We start from the raw sequence: 15,312 nt of genomic DNA, 5'->3' as shown, positions 1-15,312 counted from the left end.
GCAGAGATAACTTTGCATGAAACATTGCTTCTTCTTCACCATGGCTCCATTTGAGGCAGCACTGAGTCCAAGGAAAACCAGTCAATGGTCCATCCTGGAGGAAACTGATTTGTGTTCCTTCCTCAAATCAAGCTTTCCCTTTGCCCAAAGGCATGGTTGAAACTCTGTAGACTCAGTTGTCTAGCTGAGCAAGAATTCCTATGGACCTTAATTAGTAGAACTTACCTTCTTATTAATCCCTTTAGGAAGGTGGCCACCTGGGTCTCAAAGTGTTATCTGAGCTTTGCAGCATCTTTAGCTAGATGAGAGCCCTCCACATGATCTCTGTGACTCAGGGGCAGCAGGAGGAATGGTCAGCGACTCTGGAGAATTCAGTCAGGAATGACTTTCTGTTTGTTTGACTAAGCATATCATCCTTTTGCTTTGATGTAAACCATCAAAACCATGACTATAATGTCTAAAGTGATTTTTTTTTTGCTAATTAATTTGAGTATGTCTTAATGGAATGACAGCTAGCTTCTCCTTAGCCTGAAGTGAATTATCTACCTTTCTGATATGGTTTTAGCAAAAGATCCCTGTGACCAGAGAGAATTGTAAGTGGATACAGGCATCCCTGGTGGGTCAGCTGGTAAAGAATCTGCCTGCCATGTGGGAGATCTGGGTTCAAACCCTGGGTGGGGAAGATCCCCTGGAGAAGGGAAAGGCAATCCACTCCAGTATTCTTGCCTGGAGAATCCCCATGGACAGAGGAGCCTGTGGGCTACAGTCCATGGGGTCACAAAGACTCGGACACGACTGAGCAACTAACACTTGATCGACGGTCCCACTGACTATTCTGTTGTGAGGTCCAGGCATTTGCAAGTTTCTGTAACAAACTGTGCCTTCACCATGATGCTAGTTGAGTCAATTCTATGCGTAAAATTTATTGATCTGTTCAATCCATTTTCTTGACAGGATACGGCTAATCAATTTGAATTTGCAGTGTACCAATGCAGGCAAAACATCACTTTCTTTCTTTAGTTGTGGCTTATCTGTTCATATGGCCTGTGTATGTTTCCTGCTGCCCATTTAGATGGAATTTTGCACATTTTAATGAGCCAGGTTTACTGTTCCATTTGCTTCCTTCAAACAACAGTTTCATGCAAACTTTCTATTTGTGAAAAAGTTCTGGCCTTCTAGAAAGAAGACTCAGAATATCTTTTTCATTTTTTTAAATTTCAAACTGCAAACTTTTTATTTTTTATTGGGGGATAGCCAACTAATAATGTGATAGTTTCAGGTGAATGGTGAAGGGACTCAGCCATACATATACATGTATCCATTCTTTCCCAAACCCCTCTCCCTTAATGTATGTAAAAATGTGGCGTTGCAAAGACAACCTTCCCTAACGAAAGGAAAGGGAGGGAAAGGAACCTATTATATCCAAAATAAGATCAAAAGCATAAGGTTTGACACCCCGTGTTTGTGGTTTAATCTCTTTTAAAACTGGGATCTAGAATCTCATTAGTGTCAGGGTTCTGAAACTCACCCAGTATGTGTAGATAAGAATGGTAGACATCAGTGGGGACCAGCGGAATCCGAAAGAGGAAAACTTCCTTTGTTTAATTGAAACCGTTAAGTGAAATGATAATCTACTTCACAAGGTTGCAATTTTACGGACTGAAAAGAGTCTCATTCTATAGCATCAAATCCCTTTGTATTCTTCACAATTTCCTGAGCGAAATCACCCTTAGATTAATTCCTTGTTGCATTTGCTCCATCCTGTCTCCTTGGAGAATCAATCAGGATTGCGTGGGGGTATAGTGAATGGTTAATGATGTCTAAGGCTTCCTACTTATCCTTAAAGGCTGCAGGACACCATTGCATTGCATGGCAAGGTGGGCCACAATGTCACGTTACATAAAATGTTAGAATCCATCCTGATATATCCATGCCCAGAGACAACCAGGAATACTCTTGCAGCCACTTGCCCCCACAACATGAGGAACCACTGGGTGGCTCGAGAAGCATGTGGGGGTGGCTTGTCATTTGGTTTGAAGTTTTGATTTTGGGGGAGAATGTCAGGAAATTAATTTAATTTTGGATTGGATGCTGCCAGAAAGCAGGGGTGATCTGTTAGTTGAGCATCTTAACACTTTTTATGTAGGAAGAAGAGGCACTAATGGTTAAGAACCTACCTGCCAATGTTGGAGATGCAGGAGACACAGGTTCAATCCCTGGGTTGGGAAGATTCCCTGCAGGAGGGCATGGCCACCCACTCTAGTATTCTTGCCTGGAGCGTCCCTATGGCCAGAGGAGCCTGGTGGGCTACTGTCCATGGGGTCACAAAAGAGTCAGACACAACTGACTGAGCATGCACACAAGAGTGATGAAGTGGCAGTGTCAAGGTAGTAGCGCTTGTACGGTCATGACGAAGAGATGCTTGTTCACTTAAATGGGAGCAGGGTGTCCTGGTTTTAGTTTTGTCCCAACGTGGCCTGGAGTGAACACATCCGATGTTCATATTCTGTGAAACTGTTAACACTTGCTTGGGGATCTCCTGGCCCAGCTTCACGGTTCTCTCCAGGCATTACAGCCCACTCTCCAGGGCACCTTTGCACAGTATAAATATTTGAAGGAAGCACAGGAACATTTGTTGAGTGTCCTGTGAACATAACTGCACTGTTTGGACCTAACTATGGAACCTGTGGGATGGTTAGGACTTCTCTTGGCTTAGGGCTTCAGTGAAAAAAAAAAAATACCCAAGATGCCAAAGACACTGTGGATGGGCACACTTGAGAAGATTGGCCTTGATATTATTTCACCTTCAGATGCTGGGGTCCAGCTCCTTGGGCCAGGGTGTTCTTCCTCAATCCCCTTCTCTTCATCTGTCTCCCAGCACAGAAAAGTTTGAAACTTGGGAACCTTGGTCTAGAACTGCGTTGTGTGGTTCAGAAACCACTTACTACATGTGTCTATTTAAATTAATAAATGCATACAGCTTAAGTCATCAGTTCTTTGATCCCACTGGCCACGTATCAGCTGCTCAGTTGCCACATCTGACGAGCGGTTACACAGTAAACAGCACAGATGGAGAGTGTTCCTATCCCTGGAGCAAGTCCACTTGGCAGGGCTCCTGCCCACACAGTGCCCACAAAGCAGTCTGCATCCCATGGGGCCAGTCATTCTCCCGTAAGAGGATGCCCACACACAAGCTCTTACCTGTCCCGTGAAAGTTTCAGCCCAAAATATTCTTAAGCGTGGAATCAGCCTGGTTCCCGGCCCTTACTCGCCCATCGAAAGGGTTCGGTGATAGCCCTGCTTCGTCCAGGCCAAACAGCACCTCAGGCTGAAATGTTTGCCTTTGCACTACTTCAGCCTCATCTAGAATATCACTCCCAGAATGAAATGATGTCTACAGCATAAACAGATTCTCATTTCCACAGTGAGAACCCCCAGAACAACAGACAAAGAATCCCACTAGAGAAAGTCATAAACTTACTGTCTCAGCTTCCAGGAATTAAGGCATCAGAAACCTAAAGTTCAATGAGTATCTTTTAAAGACAGGTGAGTAAGCCAGCACACTGCTTGCTCCTGGACAGCTGGGGACCCCTTGAGGACCCACATTGTCCTTGATCATCACTGAGTCTTCCCAGCTTCTTGAATAAAGCTGCCCTGGGGGCGGCAGTCTGCTTCCCCGAGAATTCAAGTGCCGCTGGTGACAGAGAGCAGGGTCGTGAGCATGGGTGGGATTCCCACGTCCTCCACTTGCTCTATCTGATGACTTAGATAAACACCTTAACTCTCTGTGTCCAAGGTTGCTCATCTGTAAATTTGTAGATTTATAGATGAGGAAAAGGACAGTATGTAACCCAAACTCAGAGGGTTGTTTTGTGTATTAAATGACTCAATACATATAAAATTATGCCAGATATATAGTGCTCACTTAATCAATGTTAGTTATTTTTATTACCGTCTATCCAGTAATAGATGGGTGATTTCACAGGATATATGACTTACTTCTCATTAGGACACTGTAAAACATTAATCTCATTTATAGATTAGAAAATTAAATGTTAGAAAGTGTAAATAATTCATCCTGACTCATACACATCAGATGACAAGGCTGAGACCTTAAAGAAGGTTAGGTTTGTCTGTGATATCCTCCCAAAATACCCATAACATTTTCTATTACACACTCAATACACTTGCAGTGATTTGTGAAGCTGTTCTTCCCAAGGAGATGGTACTTTCCCCGAGAACAGGATTCATGTCTGTCTTGTTCAGCATTCTACTCTTCCTTCCTGTAACACTGTGTAGAAGCTTAGTGAGCACTTGATAAAGATGTATTGAGTGGATAAATTAACAGACAGATGAATGAAATCTATGTGTTCTCTAGTTTTCCAAATGCTATTTTATTTTGGATGAAAAGATGGTAAAGGAAAAAAAAAGTTGAACATTTTATGGGTAGATTAAAATTCTTGTTCACTTTTTAGAAAAATAATATTGGTATGAACAAGCAGATTTAGGTAGCATTTGTCATGGAAAAGGGACATGGGTTTTAAAGTTGAATAATACATTTAACTGGAAAAAAAATAAACAGGCAGCATTTAACAGTGATTTAAAAAAAAAAAAAAATCCTGAGAGCCAGTGCTAATTTTGTAGTACAGAAGGTTCTAAAGTAATCCAGGCTAGAGATGACTAAAGCCTGGATCAGGGATTTGCCTGCAGGGATAAAGAAAGAATAAATGAAGATCTCTGACCTTTAAGAGGAAAAAATTGTGTTTTTAAAAAAAAACCCAATCACCTTGAGAATGACTCTTTCTGTATAATACTAAGTTCCATTTTTAACACAGAAATCCCAAATTCAACGTAAAGTGATTTGCTGCTAGATTATTTAATCTGTAATTAACTGGCCTTTATACTTCTTTTATTAGAAATTACAGATTCTTGCTTAATAGCTAATATGCCAAGCCACCAAATCCATTACTTATACGAATAAGTGCAATTTAAGTGGAACAATATGCGCCAAGTGCTGATAACAGGTTAAAGCATTTACCCATGAGTAACGTCAGCAGAAATGAAGTGTCCTACTGACGGGACAAACGCCTGCAATGCAGCACCAGTTACCTAGGACACTCACCCTAGGCAACTCGGCAGCTCCAAGGCCAATGCAGGCAGTCGTCAAGGTGGTGAAAAACCGTACTTCCCTTGTTGATCCGCAAATCCTTATCTCTGTCATTGTCCAAAGACAGAGGACATTTCTATTTGAAGACAGACAAAGCATGATTTTATCACAGCTTGGAGTTGTGAAGTTCTTAATCTGAACAATGCTGGGATAAACTTACCTGTAGTAATCTTTGATTGTAATACTAGAGTTACTGTGCTCTAACTAATTGGATGATTTGGGTATCTGAATTTCTTTTCTTTTTAATATTATAAACACATTTATTTAAAAATGTGTTCCAATATCAAATGGTAAAGTTCAACAAGGCAAAACTGAAATTACTTTTGGCATCTGAATTTCTAAGTTAGATACTTTCTGAATTCATTGGGGAACACTGCTTTTGCTTTAACTGTGTTATGTACTGAATGTTTGTGTCTCCCCCAAATATGTAGGGTATTAATACCTAGTGTGGCTGTATTTGGAGAAGGGGCCCCTGAGGAAGTCATTAATGTTAAAGGAGGTCAAGAGGGTGATGCCTGGATCCCACAGAACTAGGGTCCTTATAAGAAGAGACCCCAGAGAATTTGCATCTCCCGTCTATATCCACATCTCGTCTACCCAACCCCCATGGCCAGGCACTGAGGAAAAGTCAGAGGAGGACAGAGTGAGAAGCCCAGATCCTTTCTAAGGCGCTGGAGGGGACAGTGAGAGAGTGACCCCATCCTGGTCTCTGGTGTAATCCCACCTGGCTGTGTGCTCTGTATCCCCAGCTCCCCTGGGAGGCGTGTTTGTGTTCCCACTTCTGCCCACGTGCCCAGCAGCTGGTTCTCACTGCAGGGTGCTACCAAACTCCTCTCCCCATGGTCTCGTCATCTATGTGTGTCTAATTCCCTTTTTTCTATTAAACTCTCTTTGTTGAAACATAAAAAACTAGTCCCATTTCCCCACTTAGACTCTGATTTTGTTGTTTAGTTGCTAAGTCCAGTACGATTCTTTTGTGACACCATGGTCTGCAGCCTTCAGGACCCTCTGTTCTTGGAATTTTCCGGGCAGGAATACTGGAGTGTTGCCATTTCCTCTTCCAGGGGATCTCCCTGACCCAGAGATCGAACTTGTGTCTCTTCCGTTGCAGGTGAATTCTTTACCACTGAGCCACCCGGGAAGTCCAGGTGAATCTTAGGCAGGTATTTAACCATATATGTCACACTTCAAAGATTCAGAAAATAAAACCTATGCTGATATTCTGATTAGAATCACTGCAAGATTCCCAGTGCTACTATGTATTTATGTAAGTTTTTATCTTTTTGCCACTTTGTCAGCACTGGGAGTAATTCCATTTTGAATCAGAAGTCCGTGTCTTTCTCTAATTTCTTGCTTTCAATCTTTTTCCCACTGCAGTTTCATTTCTAATCACTCAAGTTATTTTCTTGATAAGGAACTAGATCAAGTCATCCCCATTCTCTCAGGACTGTTTGCTCAGTCGTTTCCAACTCTCTGAGACCCTATGAACTGTAGCCCACCAGGCTCTTCTGTCCTTGGGATGGTCCCAGCAGGAACACTGAACTGGGTCGGCATTTCCTCCTCCAGCGGGTCTTCCTGACCCAGGGATCAAACCCACGTGTCCTATTTCCTTCTTTGGCAGGCAGATTCTTTACCACTGAGCCACCAGGGGCACAAGACTCTTTGGCACAGGATAAATGTCCTTTAGCCACTTTGTCCGCAATTTTCCCCATTGCTTCTTGAGCCTGAACCCTGATTCTCTGTGAGCACCATACTTTTCTCCACTTAGGGCTTTTCCACAAGTTGGGTCTTCTGAATGGAACACACCCCTCTTCCTGCCTCCCTGGAAAGCTCCTATCCATTTTTCAAGTCCAACTCAAGGTCTTTTCTCCACGATCCTTCTTCAGCCCAGCGGATATCACGGGAGCAGCATCACCGACCCCAGTTGTCCTCGCTGCAGCCTGCTTCTCTGTCGCCCAGTTGACACTGAGGGATCAGAACTGCTTGGAATAAGCAGTTTTTTTTTTTTTTTTATCCCCACAGTTTAGCACAGTGTCTTTTAACAGGGTAAGAACCCAAATATTAGATTGAATATTAGACCAAATAATAAAGTAGCAAATAAAAACACTTCAAGCTGAACAGTACTTTTTCTGGATTACTAAAGAATAATTATTTTTAGTAATGCCAAATAAAATTTTTAAAATAAAAACTAATATTCTGTGAAATCTTATTCTGTGCCAGTGCTACATATTCAAGACCTAATCTCTTAGCATAGTTTTGGCATCAATCTTGAGAGACCCTTGGACAGCAAGATCAAACCAGTCCATCCTAAAGGAAATCAACCAGGAATATTCATTTAGAGGACTGATGCTGAATCTGAAGCTCCAATATTTTGGCCACACAATACGAAGAGCCAACTCACTGGAAAAGACTCTGATGCTGGGAAAGATTGAGGGCAGGAGGAAAAGGGGATGACACAGGATGAGATGGTTGGATGACATCATCGACTCAATGGGCATGAGTTTGAGCAAACTCTGGGAGACAGTGAAGGACAGAGAAGCTTGGCTTGCTGCAGTCCATGGGGGTCACAAAGAGTCAGACACTACTGAGTGACTAAAATTGAAAGTCCATCTAGTCTCAGTCTTTGTCTCTATTTCTCTTTCACGCATACAGACATTAAAAAAAAAAAAAAAACTTAGGCAAAACCATGCCCAAACTATTCCATACCTATACACGTTAATTCTGTTTCTATTTTTATAATACTTTATTTTAAATTATCTATTGGTCTTAAAAATAAAACATCATCGCTAGCACAGAATTAAAAATATAATAAACTCTTTAGTTGCTACTTTTGTAAGTTGTGGCTTCTTGAATCTGCTCTTAGAAATAAAAAATGCAGAGAAATGTGGGCAGTGACATGTCAGTGGGTGTAAACTGTGGTGTGCCAGCAAGTTTAAAAGCTTATTTAAAATGTGAAGATAAGCTTGATTCCAAAATTATTCCATCTTTATTTTTCTCTGCCTTTTTTTTTTTTTGACTTGAAGATATCTCCTATTTAACATGACAAGAGCCTCCTGCTCCCAAACTCCCAAGTTTGAGAAGAAATTTTATGAAATGTCATCATATCCCACCCCCAGCCCATTCCTCCCCTCCTTCTTGGTAACAGAGAGGTCTTAATGAACCCAATCTGATAATTTGACTCTCAGAGAATCAGATTTTATTTTGGGCAACACATCTGCCTGAAATGTCAGCCTTTACCTGACTTTCAGACTTCCTTTAAGTGGGAGGGAGAAAATAGATGTGGCTGCATTAATAATAGCTAAATGCTAATATGACATTAGAATTGGGATGGAACAGCACATACTTTGTCGCTGTCGCTCCGAATGACAGCCCTCCCATAGGTGAGTCAATAAGGAAGATAATTGTGTTGGAGAATATAGTCCATGAAGGAAGGAAGAGAAGGATAAAGTGAGAAGTCACATATTTTACCTGGTAGAAATAAGAAAAACTTTAGGCTAAGTACTATGCACTTATTACAGTATTTAGGTGTCTGATCACAGGGTCTGATCACAGAGTGTCAGATCTTGCTTTTCCATCATTTTCATGGTGAAACAGAAATTGTTTAGTTTCTAAGTCATATTTGAGTCTTTGAGACCCCACGCACTGTAGCCCATCAGGCTCCTCTGTCTGTGGAACTCCTAAGGCAAGGATACTGGAGTGGGTAACCCTTCCCTTCTCCAGGGGATCTTCCTGAACCAGGGATCGAACACGCATCTCCCACACTAGCAGGCTGACTCTTCACCACTGAGCCGCTGGGGAGGCCCTGAAACAGAAGCGCGACATCATCAAAGCCTCGAACTGGCCCTACTCAGTCTCACTTGCTTCTTTCCTTGCCTTCTCTCTCCTTCAGAGCTGTTGAAGTCTCTGGAATTCCATCTCTAATACACTGCCAGATTAGATGGCAGGCAAGCTTAGAGAATTATTCCAAGAGGTGATGCTGTTTGGGTTCGGACTGCAGGGTGCAGTTATCAACCTGGCCCAGACGACTCATCTGAGAGTCTTCTTCAAGCAAACTGTGATACTGTTTTCTGGGCCACACACTTCACCATCATGAGCAAACATGCTCTGTCCCTACAGTCCCATCATTCAATGCTTAGTGACTTAGTAACATCCCTCAGGGAAACATAAAACTAAAATAATCTAGCTCCCTATAGACAAGGACAAATGAAATGTGCACATCATTTAATTTCAGTTCCATACCTTTCTGGAAGTCATTAACCAGGCATTCTGCAAGATCCTGGAATAATCAAATCTAGTGAATAATGAACCCCCATCCATGAAGGAAAATATCTCTTGCTCCTGTAAATCCCTTCATCCTTTCTTTTACTTACTTTAATCTCCTCCCAACTTTGGCTCATTGGGCTTCCCACTCCGGTATTCTTGCCTGGAGAATCCCATGGACAGAGGAGCCTGGTGGGCTACAGTCCATGGGGCCACAGAGAGTCGGACACGACTGAGCGACTGAACTCACAACTTTGACTTTGACTCATCAGGGCTCCCTGGTCTCTCAGCTTGTCTGATCAGAGCCGAACTTATCTGACCTACGATATCTGTTTGGTTCTTTCTTCTCATCTTTCTTTTCCCTGTCTCTCTTTCTCTCCCTCTTTTTCTCCTTTTCTTGTTCCTTTAAAATATTCCTGCGCACTCACTTTGTGCTGGGAATGGTGTGCTGGGACGGGAGCTTCAGTGGTGAACAAACACACGTTTCTGACAACCTCGTGGGATGGAGAAGCCCGCCATTGCACAGATGAGAGATGATCATAGAAAGAATACAGGAAAGGCCTCATTTATTGAGTTCGTGTCAGAGAAGATGCTATGAAGAGGACACCCTGGGCTGAGAGCTGCACAGAAGTAAAGCAGGCAGGCAGGCAGAGGGCAGAGTGTCCTAGGTGGAAGCTCAGGGGTGGAAAGGCGCTTGGGTGGCCACTAAAATGGTACTTTGTGTTGCAGTGAAAAGGAAAAAAAGAACAATGAATTTTCCTTTTCTTTCCTGAGAATGAAGAAGATAAAGGGAACAGTGAGCAGGCCTGATTCTTCCTGGTTTTATCATTTTCACTTTTCCCAATCTGTAGTCTGTAACTAAATCTGCTTTTCTGCCCCCTAATTCTGCATGGAAAAGGTCAGTTTTCATTCCAATCCCAAAGAAAGGCAATGCCAAAGAATGCTCAATCTACCCCACAATTGCACTCATCTCACATGCTAGTAAAGTAATGCTCAAAATTCTCCAAGCCAGGCTTCAGCAATACGTGAACCGTGAACTTCCAGATGTTCAAGATGGATTTAGAAAACGTAGAGGAACCAGAGATCAAATTGCCAACATCCGCTGGATCATCGAAAAAGCAGGAGAGTTCCAGAAAAACATCTACTTCTGCTTTATTGACTATGCTAAAGCCTTTGACTGTGTGGATCCCAATAAACTGTGGAAAATTCTGAAAGAGAAAGGAATACCAGACCACCTGACCTGCCTCTTGAGAAACCTATATGCAGGTTGTAAGTTAGAGCTGGACATGGAACAACAGACTGGTTCCAAACAGGAAAAGGAGTATGTCAAGGCTGTATATTGTCACCCTGCTTATTTAACTTATATGCAGAGTACATCATGAGAAACGCTGGGCTGGAAGAAGCACAAGCTGGAATCAAGATTGCTGGGAGAAATATCAATAACCTCAGATATACAGATAACATTACCCTTATGGCAGAAAGCAAAGAGGAAACTAAAAAGCCTTTTGATGAAAGTGAAAGAGGAAAATGAAAAACTGGGCTTAAAGCTCAACATTCAGAAAACTAAATCATGGCATCTGGTCCCATCATTTCATGGGAAATACATGGGGAAACAGTGGAAACAGTGTCAGACTATTTTTTTGGGGACTCCAAAATCATCATATTAAAAAGCAGAGACATTTCTTTGCCAACAAAGGTCCGTCTAGTCAAGGCTATGGTTTTTCCAGTGGTCATGTAGGGATGCGAGAGTTGGACTGTGAAGAAAGGTGAGCACCGAAGAATTGATGTTTTTGCACTGTGGTGTTGGAGAAGACTCTTGAGAGTCCCTTGGACAGCAAGGAGATGCAACCAGTCCATCGTAAAGGAGATCAGTCCTGGATGTTCATTGGAAGGACTGATGCTGAAGCTGGAACTCCAATACTTTGGCCACCTCATATGAAGAGTTGACTCACTGGAAAAGACCCTGATGCTGGGAGGGATTGTGGGCAGGATGAGAAGGGAACAACAGAGGATGAGGTGGCTGGATGTCATCACCGACTCGATGGACATGATTTTGGGTAAACTCCGGGAGTTGGTGATGGACAGGGAGGCCTGGCGTGCTGTGGTTCATGGGGTTGCAAAGAGTCGGACACGACTGAGTGATTGAACTGAACTGAACTCTGCATGAGCTACAAGTTGTACCTATTAGCCTTTGACTCTGTGCTAATTGCATCCTGTATTTGCTGCTCACCTTGACAGCACTCTCTTTGAAGACCACTCCTCCTAGGTTTTTTCTTTTTACAGAAAGAAGGCCTCACTCAGTACAATGCACAAAAGACGATGGGCCCAACTATCGGGCTGCTGCCAGAGGCTACCTGACACTGGCTTGTGATTGTTCTTGGAAGTGTGCAAGAGGAAGGGATGAAGATGCTAGCACCTTTGATCCTCATCATGGACCCAGAGTGCAAGCCCTCATCTTACATAAGCCCTGGGACTTTCATGGAGGACGGGGCACGGCTCTTGAGGCACGAACTTCCTGTGTTCCCCTCTCTGCCGGCTGAGGATTAAAGCCTCCTTCGTATTTCCTCCAAACTCTGTTTCCGTGTTTTTTGTGTGGCTTCATTGGGCATGGAAAGCCAAGATCTTGGTGGCAACGTTTGGAAGAACTTAGAGGCCCCTGGCATCAAAGGGTACTGGAGGGTGGGGGTATTTTCTGAGATGAGCCTGAGAAGGCAGTGTTGGGAGAAATGCAGGAGGGTCAAAGCTCAGGAAAAGATCAGGAGCTTTCTACACATCTGGAAGTGTGTTCGTTTTCTTATCTAGCACAGGAGTGACATAATTTAGTTTGAATGAGATAAGTCAGGAAGGGCTTTCAGGAGGCTTTTTGCCTGAAACTGTAGCTTTCAGAAAATTGCACGTGGAGTAGGGAGTCTACGGGCTTCCCAGGTGGCGCTAGTTGTAAAGAACCTGCCGGACTATACAGGAGCCGTAAGAGACTCGGGTTCGACCCCTGGGTCGGGAAGATCCCCTGGAGGAGGGCATGGCAACCCACCCCAGTATTCTTGCCTGGAGAGTCCCGTGGGCAGAGGAGTCTCACGGGTGACGGTCCACAGTGTCACAGAGTCTGACACGACTGAAGCGACTCAGCATGCTGAGCACACACTACTAGAAAGTACCAGACTCTAAGGAACTTCAGCGTTTCAAGACTGCGCAGGGAAGCAACACACTGAGAAGGAGTGGGCCACGAGGCCAGAGTACACTTTAACGGAACAGAAACATGTTGAGAAAGGAGTCAGAAATGCTGAATGCTTCTGATACGAAAGACAAGAAACGTGTCCTCTGAATACAATGCGGCCATCACTATGGCCGTTCTACAGGTGGTCTGACTACATTTCCTCCATAGAAGTGACCTCTCAGGGTCTCTGCGACTTTGTATCTCTCAGCGCTCCTTTCTCACCAGCTCCCCAGGCTTGCTTTTCCGTCTGTTTATCCCTCTACTGACCTCCTATTCCTGACCGTGGGTGGTCCTGCTGCCTTCTTTCAGAAGAAATAGAAACACAGACACAGACTACTCAGCGCCCCCTGCCCATCCCCAGCCTCCTGCGTGAGTCTCTCCACATCCCGGCTTTCACTGGACCTCACCACTCCCTCTCCTCTCTGGGATGCCCCCAGCGGTGACTGCCTTTCCCCCAGGCTTTTGCCGTTTCTCATCTTTTATTTACCTCTCTGCCTGTGATGACGCTGAAGCCACTCCACCTCTTCACAGTGCTGCTTGATTTTCAGGGGAGCATCCTAGCTGTGCCTTCCCTGACTGATAACGTTCTGAAAGATGCTATACGTAGACACCTGTATCCCCCAGTTCTCCCACATAAACAGCTCTCTTCGCTGCGCTCTTTGACACTTGGACTGCACCACAGCAGGGGCATCATTCATTTAAGGTCTGTTTTTACCACTACATCCTGAGTTCCTTGAGGGCAAGCGGCCACATCTTATCTCTGCAGACTACTCACTGGCCAGCACATGACATACAGAAATTGCTCGATCATCACCCATGGAATAAATAAATAATGCCTTTGAACATTATTATAACTTGGCAAGTGTTACTCTTAATAGCAAATGTTGACTTTAATAAGGTACTGAGGGTTATATTTCTCCACTATAACCCCATTGCTGGGCAAAATTGAGTATAGACTCTCCACGCTAAACCTTCAAAACCCCTTAGAGAAAATGCTGACATAACCTTTCTTCCAAATGAAGCCAATATATTCAAAATGCCAGAAATCCTTTGCTGACCCCACAGTGATAGTTGACCTCCTAACATGCAGACTGTTAAAATCCTAGGCTCTGTCCTCAGAGAAGAGTTGTTACAAACAGTTCTTGCCAAGTAAAGAGGATTCTGCATTTCTAATCCACCAAGATGTTTTTAAAAAACAGCTGTTACAATGACTATTTAAGCTGAGGATATGTGAGGTTCTTTTATTTACAAATTTTTCATGCATGAGTACTTGTCGGGTGTTTATTTTTCAAAACCCATGTCACATCTGTCTTGCACACCATACTCCTGATGACATTCTTTTCATCTGAAATCTAGAGATTTAGGCGCATTCAGTGTTGTCACCTGCTTGCTAATGCTCAGGAGATCAACGGCATTCTGTAGGCAGACCATCTGGAGTCAATGGTTACATCATGTGGGTTGTTGAAAAGGAAGATTTTAATGCAGAGGAAGCAGCCAGATCCAGAGAGTTTCTCTCTCCTGGTGCTCCTGCTTTGAAGGCTAAGTATCAGATTTTGCAGTGTGTGATAGATACAAAGGTAATCAATCTAGTTGATGCAACTCTACCTGAAAAGAAGTAATCTAGGTCGCTCAGCCATGTCTGACTCTTTGGGGCCCCCCTGGACTATACAGTCCACGGGATTCTCCAGGCCAGAATACTGGAGTGGGTAGCCTTTCCCTTCTCCAGGGGATCTTCCCAACCCAGGGATTGAACCCAAGTCTCCCACATTGCAGGTGAATTCTTTACCAACTGAGCCACAAGGGAAGCCCTTATTAACTAGCATGATGCATCTCACAAGCAAAGAAACAAAAGACAGATGCAATACCAGAGCAGGTGTTCCACAAGCATTCACCAAGGAATAGGGGTGGGCAGGGCTAAGGAAGCCTTTTGAGCAGCCAGGGCAGCATCTCCAAGAGTGAGCCCAGGCCCATGGCTGCTCCAAGACCTGGGCCAAGAGCAGCCACTCCTAGGGCTGGTATCTGAGAAGCCTGGAGATGAGGTCCCAAGTCCCCAAAGGTATCGATGCAGGAAATCTTACATCTACCTTGAGGATGCAGCTGTAGGTCTCACTATGGGAGGCACTCTCAAAGGGTGGATTTCCCACCAGAGGCTCATAGCAGAGCACCCCTAGGCACTATAGATCCACTTCTCATTGTATGTTCTCCTATCAGTCATTTCTGGGGGCAAGTAGTCCAGCATCCCACACATCATCTTTCTCCTTAGAGAGGGTGTGTGCACAGACCGGCCAAAGTCTGTATCTTCATCTCACGCATGAGCCCCAGTAGTAGGTTCTCCAGCTTAATATCCCTGTGAATCTTCTTCTTTTCATGGCAGTAGGTCAGAGCATCTGCCAATTCCTCCATTACTTGGTCGTTCAGGGGTAAAGAATCCGCCAGCCAATGCAGGGGATACAGGTTCTATTCCTCATCTGGGAAGATCCCACATGCCACAGGGCAGCTAAGCCAGTGCGCCACAACTGAAAGCAGTAATAGTATTTGATTTACATGTTTGCTAATATAGTCAGCTGTTTTGCAATAAGTTGTGGTAAAAACAGATTGGCATATTTATAAATTAGGCAGAAAAGAATAGTTTTTTACTGGTTCAAAATGAGTTTTTAAAAAATTTTATTTT

The 15,312-nt window shown here is 43.7% G+C and overlaps 1 pseudogene; it reads right to left on the bottom strand.

Moving 5' to 3' along the window:
* LOC110127021 (aurora kinase C pseudogene) overlaps positions 1 to 15,054 on the bottom strand; it is a 36,994-nt pseudogene extending 21,940 nt beyond the window's left edge.
* Positions 15,055 to 15,312: the final 258 nt, after the last annotated feature.

This window comes from Odocoileus virginianus, chromosome 22 (assembly GCF_023699985.2).
Source record: "Odocoileus virginianus isolate 20LAN1187 ecotype Illinois chromosome 22, Ovbor_1.2, whole genome shotgun sequence".
NCBI classification, from domain to species: Eukaryota; Metazoa; Chordata; class Mammalia; order Artiodactyla; family Cervidae; genus Odocoileus; species Odocoileus virginianus.
Note: the sequence above shows the minus strand (reverse complement) of the source record. Positions and strands in the feature narration are given on the sequence as shown.